Genomic DNA, 19475 nt, shown 5'->3' with positions numbered 1-19475 from the left:
GCGAATATGCCAGTAATCGGCGTTTCAAATGCAAATAAATCAGAGGTTGTGGCTCGTGGGGTTCCCGTTGGCGAAATAACGCACAGAGGCGAGAGGTTTTGGACTCGCTGTAAGGGTGAGGGAAGATGGAGTCTCGGTCTGGAGAAAGGAGCCAGTTTAGACAGCTGGTATCATGCAACATTCCAATAAGACTCATCCCATTGCATTAAAGTTTCTGAGTGGAGACGAAAGCCAAATCACCCGAACATGTGGAAGAGTTTGACATTCATGTTCACCTTGTAACAATGTCTGTGCGGTCAAGAGTTTTATTAACTTTGGTTTAGTAATAAGCTCATCTCCGTCTGCCAGATTCAGGCCTAAATAGTCTAACGGTGGTGCGCGTGTGTGTGTGTGTGTGTGTGTGTGTGTGTGTGCGTGTGTGACCTGGTTGTCCTTGGCACTTTATGTAAGGCTGTATTTCTGGCATCAGTTGCTTTCAGTCAAAGCTCAGATCCAGGTGTCTGGTCCTCAAGGCAAAGTTCTCTTGTGGTGCACGAATGAGTGTGTGTGTGTGTGTGTGTGTGTGTGTGTGTGTGTGTGTGTGTGTGTGTGTGTGTGTGTGTGTGTGTGTGTGTGTGTGTGTGTGTGTGTGTGTGTGTGTGTGTGTGTGTGTGTGTGTGTGTGTGTGTGTGTGTGTGCGCGCGTGCGCACTCCATCTTTGCTGGTGTGTTAGGTGCTGAGTGACACTCCCTGTTGCATTTTGTCAGGATGTGTCAGCACCCTCATTGCCTTTTCTTTTTATCCCTGCGGCCCGCTCCCCTCCGTCTCGTTTTCAGCCCCGTTGTGCAGCTCTCCTCTCACTGGGTCAGGATGGCCAGGACATTTTTTTTTTTTTTTTTTTTAAGTTATTTCAGGTGCTTTTCTTTTCTCTGGGCCAAATTTGCCACACTGCGCCTCAGATTTCACTGTGAAAACTTAGCAGAGCTCAATATGACTTTTGTTGTGGAACAAAATTAACATCACTGGCAAGTTGTTGCCAAATTAGTCTTTCTTGTGACCATTTCTCTCAGACTGCAAAGAACATGACATAATCAGTCATTACTGCGATAGCCTAGTTCTCTAATAAACAGTTCACATTTCACGAGTGTTCAGTGGCCCTGAAGCTCAATGTATGGTAAATAGATTAATTCTAAGCAACTTAATGAATTTGTGTTGGTGTGAACGACAATCGTTGACAGGGACTTTAGAGTTATACTGCCCTCAACGATCTATCACACTTTGGCAAGTACGACTAAAATGACCATGCTACATCAGAATCAGAATACAATTCATTGTCATTTTTCAGGAAACAAAGAGTTTAATATCTCTCGTTTTGAAATTTAAAAATACACTTGAGAAATAGTATTGTGCTAAAAATAAAATAGCACATGGCCTGATTCAATTTACATTGCTAAAAGAGTTAACAATTCTAGATATGAAAGAGGCAAATCAATACGATTATCTGCTACAAACATGTTGGAAAGGTTTGAATATATACAACAATACAAGTTGAGTATTCATGTGGCATACTTGACAAAAATACAAGTTGTGCATTAAATACAAATCCCTGAAAAATATTGTTTAATTACAAGTGTGTGGATAAAGCAGTTTAAAGAAATGATGGGTGGATACAGTAATGTGAGTAAGTATAATTTATTATATCCATCAGTGCTTACTGGACCCAGCACTGGGCGTCTGAGGAATAAAGTAATCCTGTCTTATTCATAGTGATCAATATGGTCTCACATATTGTTCAAGAAAGACATTAGTTTAAAAAAAAGAGTGACACGATTGAGAAACGTCCCTGTGGTCGCGCTGTTGGACGGCCCCGGATATTCATTGCTTCGGCATCTACTTGGATGGAGCACTTGTCGTGTTCGTCTCTTCATCTTTGTGTCCATGGAAACATTGCCATTGTTACGGTTTCAAATGAACATTTCTAAGCGCACAGACAGCCAAGTATCACCAGGCAACTCTTTGGTCTTCAATCCATTCGCGTTCTCGATGTGTTCATCTGCCCAAAGCCGCCTCTGCATGACAGTGTGACCTAACTGTAGCGAGAATAACGTAAAGAACGGGATGCTCTGACTTGCACCAAAACCACATTGACAGAAAAATCCCTGCAGCGAGAAAGAGAGAGACAGAGAGAGAGAGAAAAAGAAGCTTTATACCAGTTGTGCAATACTGCAGAACTTTTGAAATCATGCACTTTGGACAGACAGAAAGGTGAAGGTATAGAACCGTACAAGTGGAAAGCGTACACTCCCAAAGGCTGAAAGGAAGACGCCTCTCTTAAGGCGACATGCCATGTGATATACGTATTGTCATTTGGGTGAATTGAAGCAGTGAGGTTTTCCCGTTAATGTTGTTCGTCACGGTAAGTTGAGTAATCGAGTGATCTAAAATGTGTAAAGGATTCCTTGTTGTCTCTTCCGGCTGCTTTTCTTCCTTTAACAGTGACCAGTTTTCTCCTGTAACTGACTTTGTGTACTTATTTTTATCCTGAAGACAGAAGAAGGTACTGTCTCACACAAAGATTGAGAATTACACACACACACACGCACACGCACACGCACACGCACAAAGTGTCCGTGCTTGTCATGTGACGCAAACCTTGTGATTGGTTGATGTTGTTATAGGAGACACATTCCTGCAGGATTTGGAGGAGGAGGGGGGGGGGGTCTTAGGTGTGACTGCGAGCCTGGACGCTTTAAATGAAATCCGCCGTGCATTGTCCATCAGCAGGTCTCACTCTGACTCATGGCGTTGGGTAACCTCACACCACCAGCTCCACAGCCCCAGTCGACATCCCATTTTAGCTGTTTTTTTTTTTTTTTTTTTTCATCCTGTTGGGTCATCTGCTGAAAATGTGGTTTCCACGGTCAAGTAGCGCCTGCAGCCTCACTGGTGATGAAGGACACTGAGGTCCCATCAGACGCTTCCACCCATGTGCATTCAATAACAGATGTTATGCAAACCTCCAGGGAGTTCGTCTCATTGCAACATGGATCTTAATTACATGAATTACATGAAAGATTTTTTTTTTTTTATGAGGTGTAAGGCAAGGCAACCTTTTATATATATATATATATTATGTTTTAGAAACACGGCAACTCAAAGTGCTTTAAATCAGCAAACGGGGACAGAATACGTGCACAGACACCATCCACAGCTTTGAAGATGATTTGTAGCAGCATTCAATTTAACGAGAGCCGATGATGATGATGATGCAAAGACCTGAGAATGGGACAAATGTCTCTGTGCTCTGAATCAGCTGCAACATTCTGACAGCTATGCTAAGAAGACCAGTATAGAGAGCATTACAGTGAACTCGGACTTCTTTGTAATTGACCGCCCCGAGGTTTTTCTGGCTTCGGTTCTGATTGTTAGTCTCAGAAACTGCAGGTGAGTGATAGTTTTTGCTCTGTAGTTCCAACAGTGACTATTTCATTTTAATAAAGAGAGGTCAGGTCGACGGAGGCGATGGGTGCATCGTGCAGGTGTCGCTGCTGCTGCTGACGGCGTCTGGTGTTGAGGTGGTGCCGGTGTGGGAAGTGGGCTGATTGGACTCCAGAGGTTCTGCAGGACGTGACGAAAACTTACGTTGAATCCGAGAAAGAAATGGAGCAGAGGTGACCGGTCCTGGATACATGGGAGCGTGTCACTCTCATCTCCCTCTCTGAACTTGCGTGTTAAGCTTCATTCTTATCTCCCTTAAGCTGACAGAAAGCTCCGGCACATGGTTGACCTGTTCACTGGATTCACTCGGGGCTTGTACTGGGGCTGTAGTCTCTGAGAGGAAAAAGTTGCGCTAATTTATGTGCCATTACGATAATTCATTTTGTTTTAATCCTCAAATGTCTTGTCTTCAAAAATGCTTATTTTCTGTTTTAAAGGTGTCTGCTTCATTCAGCATGTGAAGTCCATGCTTGTCACCTTGACTACAGCGAACAGCTTAACTATTATTACTCCGCAAAACTGTGGGCTTTTAGTACATAAAGTAGGAATAACACTGAGTGTGGACTCTTTAGAGAGAATTGGACACCAAAGTGCTCATTTACTGAACTGAACTGTGGAGCTGTGTGCTTGTTTTGCGGGGAACAGATTGGTGTGCTCGTGGATTAAAATTTCGAGTCCCCAAACAAAACATACCGAGAAAGATTGATGCAGTGTCGCAGTAAACGCAGCTCGTCAAAACAGACTGATTTAGATTATGTGATATAACCACGTGGAGCACTACTGAAGTCCACTCATTGTCACGCGGCACAACGGAATATACTTTAGTGTAGAAACAAGATTGAAAGTATGCACCCTGTTTTGGGATAAAATGGTGTAAAAGATAAAAGGATGAAGAAGATGAATGGATACAAACATATATGACTGAATCAAAGAACAAAGGGAAACACAAGCCACCTCATTACCAATGCCAATACATGTGTTGGTGGATGAAATGTCATAGCTGCTTTGGGAGGTTTCCATCATACCGTGTGCATCTGTTTTTTTTTGGCAGCTTGAACTGCTTCATAAAAACAAAGGTATACATTAAAAGCGGGGGTATTTTACAAAGCACCTCACCAGGGGAGCATGGGATAGGATGAAAGAGCATGAATTCCACCCCAACATAGCTTCACATCCGTACAGTCCTACAACCCATTAGCATTTTGAAACTCAAGCTGTATTATAACCTGCACTCTATGTTGGTTCCTTCCACCTGGTCGCCATAGAAACACAGATTTCCAACAGAGAAGTCTTACGCTTCACCAATTTACTTGTGTAGTGCGATACCTTCCGGAACACCGTATTTCTGATTTAATCATTCATAATTCATTGATCATTGAAAGAGGCCCTCAGCATGATTCTCACACGTCTTAGTCAGTGGGCGAAATCAGAGTTTCACCAAATAATTCACGTGGTTGGGGACCCCGCAAGCGAGCATCGGACCTCAGGCTTGAAATGTGCTGAATGAAGCTGCTGTGTTGTCACTTTAGAGTAAAACTTTTGACACCGGAAAATGAAAGTTTGAATTTTGCAATACCTTACAGATTTTATTTATTGTGGATTAAAACAACAACAAAAAATGACATAAAGGTGGAAATGTGAAGTCCCCGGACAGACTCTTGTGAAGTTGGTATTAATGAAAGAGATCATTGATCAAAACTGTACACCCTGAACACATTTCTCATAATTCTATTTGATTCACTCTGCTACTTGCAGGCCTTTTGAAATTTCGAGCAAATGCCTCTTGAGGCTGCTGTGCACTGAAGCATTTGAAGGTTCAACTTGTTCAAGTCAATAGCAAACAAGCCATTAAAAAAAATATATATTTTCCCCTTTCAAGCGTCAAAACAGGGAAGTTACATTACCCTTGAAATTCCACCAAGTTGAATGTGATGTTTGTTCTCCTGTGGAAATATTGAATAAATGACATTAAAAAAAATTATGTAATGATTAAATTAATGACCCGGTAATTTTTTTTAATGAGGTTTTAGCTGAAATCTATGCGTTGAGTGCAAGTGAGAATATGTTTTGGTGTGTTTGACAAATACAAATGAAATGTTTAGCGAACAAAAGGAAATATCTCTTTTTGCATATTAGAAAATTGACATGTGTGCGTTAAAAAGATGTCCAGCTCAAAAATAAGGACCCAGCAGTCGATTGTTGGCACAATTTGGATAGTGTATGACAGTCTGAGTGTCTTTTTATGAAAACACAGAGGAGTTTTGAATAGCACAAGTAACCAGCAGCAGGACAACAAAAAGTAAATTAATAAACAAAACAGATCCTGGAAACCTTTTGGGAGCTGTGGCTCAGTTGGGAAAGTGTCTTCTTCCACTCCAGATGTTGTCAGTTCAACCCCTCGTCTCTATTTGGCCGTCAAAGTGTCCTTGAGCAAGACACTGAACCATGAGCATGCTCACGGGAGTGTGAGCTGGAACTGTGTGAAGGTTTGAAGGGGCGGAAAAGACTGATCATGGAAAGTGTAGAGGAGATCATGCATCAGCACGCTCTCCGTTGGCGTCACCGCCAGCATGCCAGCCATCGGTCCATTATCGGTGCTGCTTGGCTCAATTCAGGTTCCCAGGGGGAAACTGGACATTGTATAACCATCCATCTGACTCCTGCACTTTATTTCTCTATTAAAGGCTGCAGGGGGCCGGAGCCGGTCCCCAGCTTCCATTGGGTAAAGGCTTCACCCTGGACTAATTGGCCAGTCCATCACAGGGCAAACAGACCTGTGGTTAGTTTGAAGACACATTTTAATGTCTTTGGATTAGGGGATGTAATTGGAGCACACACTCACACAGTGAACTCCATTCTGGAAGACCTCTAAGCCCACAGGTTAGACAAGAGTCAACCTCCAGTGAGAAAATGAAATTATGAAAATATCTACCATCGTCAAAAACGTACAAAACTGGAAAACGTTTTCGACACTTTGGATTTTCTGTGGGATTGATAGGAAGAACATCTTTTGCTCATCCCACGTGGGCCAGTCCGCCAAAGAGCTAAACACAGACAGAAACAATCACATTCACACAAAGGGAGAACTTAGCATTCACAAATGAACCTAAAACACATGTTGTTGGACTGTGGGAGAGAAAAACCCCTCGCACACAAAAGGGAGAACATCCAAAGTCCTCGAAGAAAAGAAAAAGCCGCACCACCGCACAGCTTTGCTGATTCATGCAGGGGTTTGTCTTCTTCTTAACTATTAACGCGTTGAGAAAATGGGACATAATTACGCTCATAATTTACTCATGATGGCTCATTAATTCAATCCTATAACATTTCGTGTTGGATCAATTCTTTGAGACGTTGACTGAATGAAAAAAAAAATGCAGTGCCATCTTTACGCCTGGAGCACAGAGATGGAAGAAATAGGACTAAATGTAGGTAGTGGGATGTAAAAAAAAAAAAAAAAAAAAGCACACCTGGGCTGGACGTGTGTTCCAGCTGGACACTCCGACGAGCTGTGAACGTAAACGCTGCTCGGTGCTGTCAGTCTCCCGGAGCCCCCGCCCCGCCGCTCTGCGAAACGGGAACTCCCCCCACTAAGTTCCCCTGTTTCTCCTCTCTAATATGCTCATTCTCTCCATGAGCTGTCACACACACGCACTCATCTATCCCCCCCCCCCCCCTCCAGTTACACACGCGGAGCCGCCGCGCGCTGGATCAACCCCCCCGCCTCCTCCTTCCTTCCTTCCCCGGTTTTACTCTCTCCGCTCGTCCCCGGTTACAGAAGAACCGTACGTCTGGTTCCGCAGACTGCGTCGAGCCTCGTCGTGACAGAGTTTGGAGACGGCTGGAGCCGCAGGAGCAGGAGACGCGGGAGAAGCAGGAGGAGTGAGGAGGAGGAGAAAGAGGTAAGGCAATGGTGTCAATATTACTGTTTCTTCCCCCCGCCGGCTTAAACTTTACCGTGCATCTTACCATCGCGGGGGCACCGCCTGTAACGTGTTAATTAAAAAAAAAAATTGTATTTTAAATAACCAGGGCGGTGTTTATTGTAAGTATTTGTATTTGCGCGCGCGTAATGGTGCGTGCGTCCGTGCGCGCGTGCCACCAGTGGTGTGAAGGAAGTTTGGAGATGTGTGTGTGTGTGGTGGGGGGGTGTAGCAGGTCTGTAAAGATACAGCCATAGTTACTTCATGCGGGTCAATCTAAAGTATTCAGATTATAAATATCTACTCTTCTCTAGTGGCCGTTCTGCTATTGTTGTTTGCAAAGCACTGCCCATATGATGGGAGTTTCAGAGGATACATTGTTTGTGTGAGGGGATTGTTGTTGTTGGGACAACTTGTGTTTGTAAAGCAAGTTTTTGTATGCAAAGAATTAGAGAGGCATCTTGATCCAAATTGTGTTTTGAAAACACCACCTGATGTTTACATACACACGTGTTGCTTGCACTTTATCGCTACTGTTTTCCCCCTGTGTGCGTGTGTATGTATGTCCTTCAACCCACCCATTATGTGTGTGTGTGTGTGCGTGTGTGTATGTGTCTCCAAGTGGTGATATCCTGTAAGATCTTGTGAGGTGGGGGTCAGTCACAGGGTCTCCCCTCTGGAATTCTCCTAGAATAGATGACACACACACACACACACACACACACACACACACACACACACACACACACACACACACACACACACACACACACACACACACACACACACACACACACACACACACACACACACACACACACACACACACACACACACACACACACACACACACACACACACACACTTTGAGGGACATCTTCAGTCAGTTTAATGCCTGTTGCTCATTACCCTGAAATTCGTTGTATTTCAAAGCTCCACAAATAGAAGAGACATGCCACTGTGAGGATGTGTTCTCAACTTAGAGCGTTCCTGTCTCCTTGATGTTGACACTAATGGATGTGTCCCTTCCTTGCATCAGTTTCCTCATTTTGTTGTTGTTGTTTTTTTTTATTTTATTGCTTTCCTGTGCTGGGTTGAGTTTGTGTTTGTGTTTGCATGTGGGTCCATTTGTTTTGGTTTTTGAATTACCTGCTCACAGGTATTTGTAATTAAAGAAATTCAAGTTTTTCAAGTTGAATATATTAGCTATTGCAGGAAAGTAACCATTGTTTGTGTCTTTCACATATCATGCCCTTTTTACTTAATGCCAAGCGATCAGTTCTACAAAAACGTGTCCTTAAAGTAACACACTCCGCTACAAGGATTTAACAAATACTGTTTTATTAACAGAGAGTGAATTCTCTCTTGTTGCTCACTGAGCGGCTCTGCATGTGTCTGTAAGATGATGGATGCTTGAATGTGCGTGCATGTGTGTGTGTATGTGTGTGAAAGAATGAGAGGATCTTGTCTGCAGTAACTTGAGCTCAGCTGGACACACTAACTCTTGAAAGGCCACAAAGACTGATCTGCATGAACTGTGGGGAATGTGGAAGTTGCTGCGCGTGTGTTGTATGTATGTGTGTGTGTGTGCATGTGCGTGTGCGTGTGCGTGTGTGTGCCATGTCACCAACTACAGACCCTCTTAACCAAAGCCCACACCGCACTCGCCATCACTATTAAGTCAAGGCAAGCACAGATAGACTTCACAATAAATGTCTCACTTAAAAAGATTCGACAGTTGAAGGAATTTGATCACTATGAGTTTTTAGAAAAATGCAATAAACTTTATCCTGTAGCTTCTCAAAAATGCTGATTTGCTGCTTTGTTGTAATTTGTAATGTTGCGATTGTAGGAATGCATTGGTATGGCTGTTTTTCCACAATCAAATCTCAAGGATTATGTATGCTAAATATAACCATCTTTTTATAGTCAGAATCCGATTATCTTGCTTCATGAAACTGACTGGTTTATTAAGTTACACTTTAGAGACTTCAGGTAAACGGATTAAGACGAGGGCAAGTTTGTCATAATTCTGGAATAGTAACACTGTGATGAGTATGAATAAGTCACACTGGAAAATCTTGTGATCTCCCGTGACTAATTAAAATATAAATCCAATTCATATTTCAAATAGGCTCTATTGGTACTTGCACTGCTCCAGTAATTAAATGCTATCCATCCAATTTCTATATGCTTTATCCAATAGTATGGCCGTAGGGGCCCAGAGCCTATATCTGCCTACGCTATGTCAAAAGGCCACTAACCGAGAGAGACGGATGAATACTCACTCACACATTTAATTGAAAAAAAAAAAAGCATTATGATAATGATGAATCATCCATCCATCTTCTCTATGGCTTCATCCAACTCAAGGGCACTGGAGCTGGTCCCAGCTGATGCTGAAAAAACTGGATTGGTCATCAGTCCATTGAGGGGCAAATCCAGAGAGTGAGAGAGAGAGAGAGAGAGAGTGAGTATCACATGCACAGGGAAGCCATGCAAGCTCTACACAAAGTGCCACATGAGCCCAACCTGGAATCAAAGGGATGACCTTCGAGCTTTGAGAGCAAGCCACTACACTCTGTACATCCTAATTACTGTAATTTATCTCAGATGTCAAAAAAAATTGCTGTTTCAGACAAAACAAGATGTCACCTTATTACACGTTTTGTATTTATTGATTCCAAAAACGTAAAGAGAGTATTGATCGCCACAAAAACGAGTTGCGATGTGCGTGTTTGCATGTTGAGGTAAAAGCAGATTGGAGTCGGAGGCGGGAAAAGAAAAAAAAGTTCTTGACGTTGTGATATCTGGAGAGCCAAAAAGAAACGTACATGCCTCGCTCCTCGTCACGGTTGAACCGAACAAAGCTTTCCCGGTGTGAAACATGATGTTCAAATAGCTCGGGGGCCTGACATCCATGCTGGGTGTAAGCTTATCCAAGAGCCTCAACCCACAGGGGGGAAATTAGTAAATTCACACTTTAGCGGCGAGAGAGGGAATCCACGCAGTTTGCATCCGCCTCCCATCATTGATCAGCAGCAGCTGTAGTTTCACTGCTTCCCATCAGTGTCTAAGACTGTATTGTTTTTTATTTTAAACATAGATGATGACAGTAGGAACTTTTTCCACTTCTTCATTCATTTACTCTTTGTCACGGTCTTAAATTCCCTTATCCACATTTTTTTTTTCCTTTTTAATACACATTGCAGAATAAGTTGTTTAATTTATTTGATTCTCACTCCCGGACAAGTTCACTGATTATCTACTTCCTCTCTGCTTGAATAGAAAGTTGGTGGGTGTAGTGGTTGGCGGCAGTCTGTCTCTGTTTTGGAGCTGTACTTATGCAATCGATGGTTTCCCACTGTCCCCTCACAGATGTGCGTCTTTTCACAGGTGCTTGTTGTTCCCAGCTTTGTGTGCGTGCGCCTGTGTGTGTGTGTATGTGTGTGTGTCTCATTGGGCGTGCACTCATGTGTGATATTAATCCGGGTTTTATCTATTTCTCACACGAGTGTGGAAGGACAGTGAGTGCCTAGCAACGATATCCGACTGGAGCACATTTGGGAGTGTCCTGATGTAATGGAGTAATGTCTGTGGTTTTGGTGGTTCAGTGCAGACCGTTGTAGGTTGGATCAGTGGGCTGAATCACAAACTGCAGACTCAGAACGCCCTGTTTCATTCTTGTTCGTGACACCTCTATTTATACCTGTCTCAGACATCGAATACCACATTTCTCGTTGCCAAGGCAAATGTAACAAACAACAGATTATATTTAGATTTCGATCATCTGTGAGAAAATATTCTGGTTTCTGATATTTGGTGGCAACGTGAGGAGAGACGGCGCAGAGGGAATGTGATATGGAAAGGTATAGAAGTTTTCACTTTCCTGGAAAGCCAAAGTCCGACGACAGAGGTCATTCTTTTGTTTTATTGGATACCAGGTGAAAGTATGTACTCCTATTGTCTTTTGCAGCTCTCGATGTGAAACGTAAGAAGTGTAACAGCAAATCCAAGCTGTCTAAATGAAGATTTAACAGAATTCGCCCTCGATAACGGCACAATTATATAAATGGAGAACGTGTATGTTTACAAGCCAGCAAGGCTTTAAGAAAAAAAGCTGCTACACCGACTTGGGTGTTCATTACTACATCTCGCCCTGATAAGTTTTCTGATGGCGATTTAAATAATTGAAAGCTGGACTCATGTGAGAGAATACGCCTTCATCTAAATCTGAAGCCGAGTGTTTTTTTGCCTTCACAACATGCACGTGCTTGATGGACATTTGAGCAAAAAAAAAAAAGCACAAATCTATATCCGGTCAATATTTATTGAACTAGTTCTAAAAATATGACCATTAGTAAGCAGCTTTTCAACTCGCCACAGTTTATGCTTGATCGATGATGTAGAAACAAGAAAAAATACTGCATTTAGATTCATCGGTTCAGCACACGCAAAGCTTTTGGGAAGCCCCACCAGCACAGACCTGCAGGGAAATATATACTGCAGAAGGAGTGTAGTGCATAAAACAGGAGTTATGTAACAGAGGTAGAAAGTGGGTTTTGAACTAACATGGGGACAATCCCCTCTGTATTTAAGTCGGAGTGAATCTCACTCTCTAACTGCCACTTTGTATGAAAGAGAGTTTGTGTGTGTGGACAGAAAGTGATGCACTTGAAGAGAGGAAGTATCCAGTGGCATACACAATTTTAATGAAGATTCATTTTTGGATTACTTTCATGTGAAATTATGTGTTACATCATGCCCACACCCTAACTTGTTGTTTTTGTCTGGGCAGTACGTCTGGGTGTGTGTGTGTGTGTGTGTGTGTGTGTGTGTGTGTGTGTGTGTGTGTGTGTGTGTGTGTGTGTGTGTGTGTGTGTGTGTGTGTGTGTGTGTGTGTGTGTGTGTGTGTGTGTGTGTGTGTGTGTGTGTGTGTGTGTGTGTGTGTGCGCGCGCGTGTGCACGTGTGTGTGTGCGCGTGTGTAAGGGTGTGGTGTGTCTGTAATCAAGGCTGCATTAAAGCCTGTACCAGGCCATCCACTGCTGTTGGACTTTTCATATTTGTGCCCTCTAATTGATGCAGAGTGTGAGTTCTATATCTCCCTGCACCCACATGTGCTTGCCTGCCTCAGTTTGTGCAACGTAGAAACATGCACACACACACACACACACACACACACACACACACACACACACACTCGTCCACACTTGCATACACACAAGCAGCTCGAGGTTGTGAGCTACTAATCACAGCAGCACAAGGCACTATTGTGTTGAGCTTCTTCATGGGCCTTTAAAAGTGACACACACCTTCACATTTCCCAGCAGCTCTGTGTGTGTGTGTGTGTGTGTGTGTGTGTGTGTGTGTGTGTGTGTGTGTGTGTGTGTGTGTGTGTGTGTGTGTGTGTGTGTGTGTGTGTGTGTGTGTGTGTGTGTGTGTGTGTGTGTGTGTGTGTGTGTGTGTGTGTGTGTGTGTGTGTGGGTGGTCGTCTCATATTACATGTAACACTCCCAGCTGCTAAAAATGAAGACGTGACAGGGAAAGTGTGAGTGTGTTAGTGGGAAGTGTGTGTGTGTGCGGGTGTATTGGGAGATGGGGCGGGGGGGCACAGAGCAGCATCTCAATAAATCGAGGTTACACACTCCTGCCTGGTTATCACAACCATCAGGTAACCTTCATGCCTGCATATCTCATGGTGCAGTCTGGAAGAGCATTGAACCCAACATGGCATTTCCAAGTAGCTTCCTTGAATGGAGTTTTGTTTTCAGGAGGCAGACGGGGGGTGGGGGGGGGGGGGGGGGGGGGATGATCTTCTTATGATTTCTCTGATATTTGAAAACGAACTCCCCGGCTGGATGAAAATCCCTGTTCAAAAGATATGAGGGAAAAGGCTTCAAACTTAACCAGCGTAAGGCAGGAACTCCCTGCTGGGGAGGAGGCTGGACCAGGTCAAACTACTGGGTAGATTATGGTGATACTCAGTAGAGGTGTGGGTTTGAGCCAAAGCTGATGTGATTATCTCATAATATCGTTGGAATCCATAACTAAACATTCTGAAATGTGTTGTAAGTAAATTATGACGTCAATTATGTAAATATATATATATATATATATATATATATATATATATATATACATACACACACACACACATACACAGTGAAAAGAATAGAGTTAGTTGACATAATAAGATTCTTGATGATGGGAATAATCTTATACTACTTTATATGAGATGATTCTAAGTTTTTGCCATGTTTTAAAATCAGAATATTTTTAAATGCTGTATTTTTTTTATTGCATGATCTAAAATAATTGAGAACAAAATTGAAACACTCAAAAATGTTTCTGGTTGCATCGACAGTATTTAAGTGAAGAAAATACCAGAATAGACAAAGTCCGAATAAACATTAACAAACATGAAGAGATATTATGAGGTCATGAATTTCAACGGGTCATAAACGTTTGTCCTTTACTGTCACGTTTTTGTGACTCGGAAAGTGTGCTGCATTTAACTGGCTAAAGATAAAGAACAACAATCATGTCTGTTGCATGCTGTTGTCAAAATAAAGGCCAAACAGAGGGCTCCGACAATCGAAGGCTCCAGTGTAGGAATAGAAACAGGCCCACAATGGGGCGATTCATACATGAGTGAGTGGGAGGTGGACTGTGCCCAGTGGCCACTCCTCGCTACCTTTAGCCTCTCAGGGAAGCACCCTGGGAAAAGGGAAGTAAGGACGAATAAAAGAAAACGGAGGAGGAGGGAGGAAGAGTACAAGATTAGTGAGACAGGGATGAAGAACCAGACACTTTGATTCACAGATCTCCCATCATCCCTCTGCCGCTCATTGACTGGCTTCCATTGTGGCTGTGGCGAAGCATGCTGATTGGCCCGTTGGGCCTGAATGTCACTGCTTCTGGTCCTTGGACTGTGGAATTTGTGTGTGTGTGTGTGTGTGTATGTGTGTGTGTTTGTGTGCATTTGTGTGCGATGAGTTAATAGCTATCCATTGAGTGGTTGATTGTGTCGTGTTGTCCACACTGGCTCCCTTTGTCCAAACTCTCACACATACACACATGTATGCACACATCTGAGGCTGAAGCAGGCATTCCTCCAGTGGCGGGGCACTTGCCAGAAGAGAAAGAAATAGGGGAAGAAAGGAAAAGGGAGCGCAAGAAAGAAAGAACTAACAGCACCATTCATAGTCATGGCAGTGTGGTTCTTTTTGGCCCGTGTTCGAGACATGAATGGGTCTGAGGCTAAAAATATTTTATTGCTGCTTTTTATGCTCGTTTCGCTCCTCCTGCTCTTTTCATTACCTCTCTCCTCTTTGGCGTTCTCTCGCAAGGCAAGGAAGGAGCCTTCAGATGCATTTAACGGCATTTATCATTATATAGAATAGGATTCTGGTTGCGGTTGTGCAATGTGCAGACGTGTGCCAAGCGGGTGAAAATTACTGGAAAAAAACGGGAGCGGAGACATTAGAAAGAGAAGGATCGCTTTCAAGAAAGGTCATGGGACAAATCTGAACCAGTGCCATCATCAGTATACACTCCGTCCCTTTTGCCAACCAGGCAGCTAGATGTCCTGCCGTACCCTGAGCTGTATACCAGGCGGAGGCCGCCTGAGTGACAGAGGCAAACGGGTGCTTTTTATTGGTCAGTGTGGGTAGACCATGCGTCTCACTGCTGACCGCAGATGGAGAATGATGGGGTGGGGGGGGGGGGGGGGGGGGGGGGGGGCTGATGAATTGAGATATAAAACAAGAGTACGGGGTAAGGAGAGACGAAGGAAAAGAGTTAAGGAAAGGCCGTTATTATTCAGTTTGAAAGGGAAGCGGAAAGACTGGAACGTGGGCAAATTATTTGAATTTGCTTCGCCGCAGGCGGAGGTTCAGCGCAACAGGGGAAGTGAGGCGAGAGTTGCCGGCATCTCGGGGTAGAGGAAAAGTTTTGCAAGGCTGTAAGTGCATTAACATGTTTGTCAGAAGAGGAAGGAAAAGAAAAAAAAAAGAGGAGGAGGAGCAGGAGCCTCCCTCCGGGGGGGGTGAGGGGGGCGATGACCCATTTGCACCAGTGTGCCCTCTTGTTTCTTCTCTCTGATTTTATTCCAAATCCATTCAAGAAGCTTTATTGGCAACACGGAATCGGGGTGACATTGCCAAGGCTTAAGTGCGTCCCTTAACCGTTTCTGCTTGGACGGAGGCGGAAGTAGGTTGGTGGTGAGAGAGGAATGACAGCCTTTATCTCGGTCAGTAAACACAAGCCCAAGGAGTCCCTACATTGTTTATACTGTGACTTTTTACTCCCCGCTCTCATCTGTACACAATCAGAGGACACTGTAACACAGTCGCTCACCCGGGAGACACACGCTGTATTTATGGACGTTGCAGGCCTGCGATGCTCAGGCGGGGAACAAGGTCACTTATGCAAAGGCGCACGCGTGCACACGTCTGCAGGCCGCGGTCGGACGGAGCAGCGGTGTGTGTTATTTGTTCATGTGTGCGGTGGATTGTTGGCAGTCGGTAAACGGCGAACTGGTCGGATCCCTGCACACACAAGCTTCCCTCCTGCCTGCCAGTCTGACCACTTGTGTGTGTGTGTGTGTGTGTGTGTGTGTGTGTGTGTGTGTGTGTGTGTGTGTGTGTGTGTGTGGCCGTCTGTAACTGGGTCCACCATGCAGTAGAATTTAGTGCAACTGAATAGAAATATGCTAACAGTCCATCCATCCATCCATGAATGAATGTGAGCAGACATGATATTTAGTTGATAGGTAATTATTTTTTATTGTGGAGGAGCCTTGGAGTGAAGTACATCAACGCTCTTCATCAGTGTGTCCCCCACCCCATGTGAATCATATTCTGGTCAATATCTGAAAAACATCAGATCACCTTAAAAGTTGAATAAAAACACAAACATAATACCATCTTGACATGCTTGTCAAGCAAACGAGGTACAAATTACCATGATGGAATTAATTAATGCGCAAAAAAGAAAGCAAAATGTTTTTTTGTTTTTTTTTACCATTTTCTTATGTCAGACTTTTGAGATATCATTTCCAGGAAGTGTCAGTATGAAGGTATGTGGGTAAACTTCAAAAGTCAACATATAAAATATTTGAATGTAGTCATTAGGTCTTAAACCCTGATTATTAACAATAATTATTTACTTTTGTCTTCAAAGATAACTTTGTAAGTGTTAATTTGTTCTCCCCTGCTTTTGTTTTTCTCTGACACAAAAACTGATCAGAAACATTCATACTAAGATAAGAAGTAATACATAGTCTGTGAATTGTCTACCCATCTCAAGAATATATAGATTTTAGATTTAAGAACCATAAAAACCAATAAACAGCAAGTCTAACTTATCAAGTTAAAATTTGCAAATGTCTTTACATTGGTTTTGTTTATCCCGACTTCACGAGAATGTGGTTCTCATGCAATGTTTTGCATTTTCCAGTAGTGTAAACACTCCGGTTATGTTGTTTATTTAGTTTATGAGAGTCTCAGACAGTTTTTCCCGTGCTTGCACATGGCGCCACGCCTGCCGTTAAATAGCGTTTCGGGGAGAGCTACGCTTTCTAATAATCCTCCAAGTGCTTCCAATTTACAATGAAATGGGATTCCTCATCGAGCACAGCCGGGTTTAGATAGTTAACGAACAACTAACTGCGGCTGGCGGTGAATTATTTGATCGCTCAACGGACAAAGGTACAGATTTCGAGGGCCGCGCTGCAGTGGATTGCATCGCGAGCCCGTCTTGTTTGAGTCCGGGTTGACTTTGTGTGGCATTTGCATGTTCCTGCTGTGCAAGAATCTTTTTTTTTTTTTTTTTTTAACTCTAAATACAATCCTCCCCTAACGTGAACCATGTTTTGCAAAAGACTCTTTTAAATCCCTTCATTTCTGTCTGATTCTTTGCAGTCTCTTCCTTAGAAAATGTCCTCTGCATAACCAACTGGCTCAAGTCCAAATCCTCCATCTCTCCCTCTGACGGCCTGTAACCATTTAGGGTTGACTGATCATGTCTGTATTACAGTATATTACACAGTACATCATCTTTGTTACCTACGACAAATTATTTCTGTATTTATGAGGTCTGCCGCGGTGTAACAGGGGTGAAGTGAGGGCTATAACTTGGGTTCAACATTATGTAAGATACATACTGTATGTAGCTTGAATGCTAATTTGCAAACGAGGCTCCATTGGCTCATTTTTGTGAGCTTGAGTTTTCTTTTTTTTTTTTAGGATCGGTCGTCGTAGCTGTTGCTGTGCGCTGAAATACAAGAAGGCTGTTGGTTTGAGAAGGGCAGGGAAAGATTTGGTGAGAAGAGTAAATGCTCATAAATTAAATGGGTCAAGTTGCCCTTGAGTGATATGTTGAGGTTGAATGTTCCAAGCGGAGCTGGCGTTCTGCCAAAAGTGGAGATCTTTGTGGGGGGGGGGGGGGACTTTGCCAGGAGCAATAGAAAAAATATGTTTAAAAAAATGTTTTTTAATCACAATCAAAATGGCAAAGTCGCCACAGACCTTTGAGGATATAGGATGTGCAACTCTTCCTTTACTTTGATCAGGGGATTTTCCTTCTGTGTGTGTGGAAGAGCATGTGTGTGTGTGTGTGTGTGTGAGCATTTCTACAATATATGATCACTTCCTATGATTGTCGATGCTACATCCTTGTGGTTTCCATGGTTACAGACAGTGCCGCATCCCCACTGTGCGGCAGACATGCACAAACACCAGACAGATGAGAGGAACTTCAACTAGTAGTTAGAGCCGAGTCGTGCTGAGAGTTGAGACCCAAGAAATCCTCAAACAAGACTCTTTTCTTTTTTTTTTTCCCCTTTCCTTTCCATCTCTCTTTTCTTCTAATGCGGTGGAAAGGCATCAGGGAAATTTTTCTTTACTCTGCAATTTCAATATAATCCCATCATTTGTGCTCAACACTTTTCCGAGTTTAAGCAAATTCAATTAAACGATGCAGGTTTTGCTTGGCCAGTCCTGTTGCTTGCTTCTATTGCACAGGAACCTGGAGGTTTCCTCTTATTGTCTATGAGGAGCTTTAAAACAGGCCCATAAATCTAACACCTGTTGCTCTTTGCATGTGTACGAATACTTTTGTGGTGTTAAAAACTCCCCCCCCCCAAAAAACCACATGTTCTTTGGCATAACTTTGATTCTTTGATCCTTATCCGATTGGTTGAGGCTCGAACTTTGACTCACCAGTGATATTTACTGACAGTAAAAGACAGTATCAGCTGTTGTCTCCCACCCTGTTTTCCGCGCAGATGTTATTTTTCCTAACAACCAGGAAGTCTGTTTATCCACTTAAGTCCAGCTGTTGGAGAATGTTTTGCATTACTTTATGACCGTTTGAGAGTTTTAATAAAATCCCCTTGACTGTTGAAAACTTCTCAGTCAAGTTGTTTTGAGTAATTTTGCTTTTGCATCAGCAGAGTTTAACGTTTAGTCAAAGGAGAGCGGTTTCTTGCCATTTCTTGTGCCGCCCTTTCTTCTTCTTTCCATCCTTTCTGCCTTTTGTCTTTCCATCATCTATCTTCTTATATGTTCAGACAACCCTGACAGCTCTGGTCCCCTCTTCCTCCTCCCCACATATCTTCTTGCTCTGTCTTCTCATCTGTCCAGGTAGCGTCCCCCCCCCCCCCCCCCCCCCCCCGAGGGAGGAAAGCACCAAGACATGTGGGAGTCACTACCTCTGGTCTGAACAGATGAGCTGGATTTGTGTTTGTGTTTGTCCCATATTTGCACAGGAACTTCCTCACTTTCCTGCATCCATGGAGTTTTAAGGAAAGTATTTATGTGAGCCCTCACTGATATTCAGTCTTTTTTTTTTTTTTTTTCCATTCAGCCCTCAATGTGTGTGAGAGTGTGTGTGAGTGTGTGAGTGCCCCATGTCTGGGAGAGCTAAGATGTGGTAGTTTGATATCATTGGCGTTCTTTCATCAGTGAGCTGATGTTCCTGCTATGTGTTTGAACTGCGGTGAATCAAAGACAGCTTGTTGTGCGGCTGCAGCTGGAGTCGTATCACCTGCAGACTCTTCCACCCTTTCGGTT

The 19475-nt window shown here is 43.3% G+C and overlaps 1 protein-coding gene across 1 annotated transcript in view; it reads left to right on the top strand.

The window, feature by feature from the left end:
• The first annotated feature begins 7261 nt into the window (after positions 1-7261).
• ppp2r3a (protein phosphatase 2, regulatory subunit B'', alpha) overlaps positions 7262-19475 on the top strand; it is a 55178-nt gene continuing 42964 nt past the window's right edge. The window contains exon 1 of the mRNA XM_080512701.1: positions 7262-7379. The gene's annotated coding sequence lies outside the window, so the exon portion shown is untranslated. The remainder of the gene's footprint in view (positions 7380-19475) is intronic.

The sequence above is a fragment of the Blennius ocellaris genome (assembly GCF_963422515.1).
Source record: "Blennius ocellaris genome assembly, chromosome: 17".
Taxonomy (NCBI): Eukaryota; Metazoa; Chordata; class Actinopteri; order Blenniiformes; family Blenniidae; genus Blennius; species Blennius ocellaris.
Note: the sequence above shows the minus strand (reverse complement) of the source record. Positions and strands in the feature narration are given on the sequence as shown.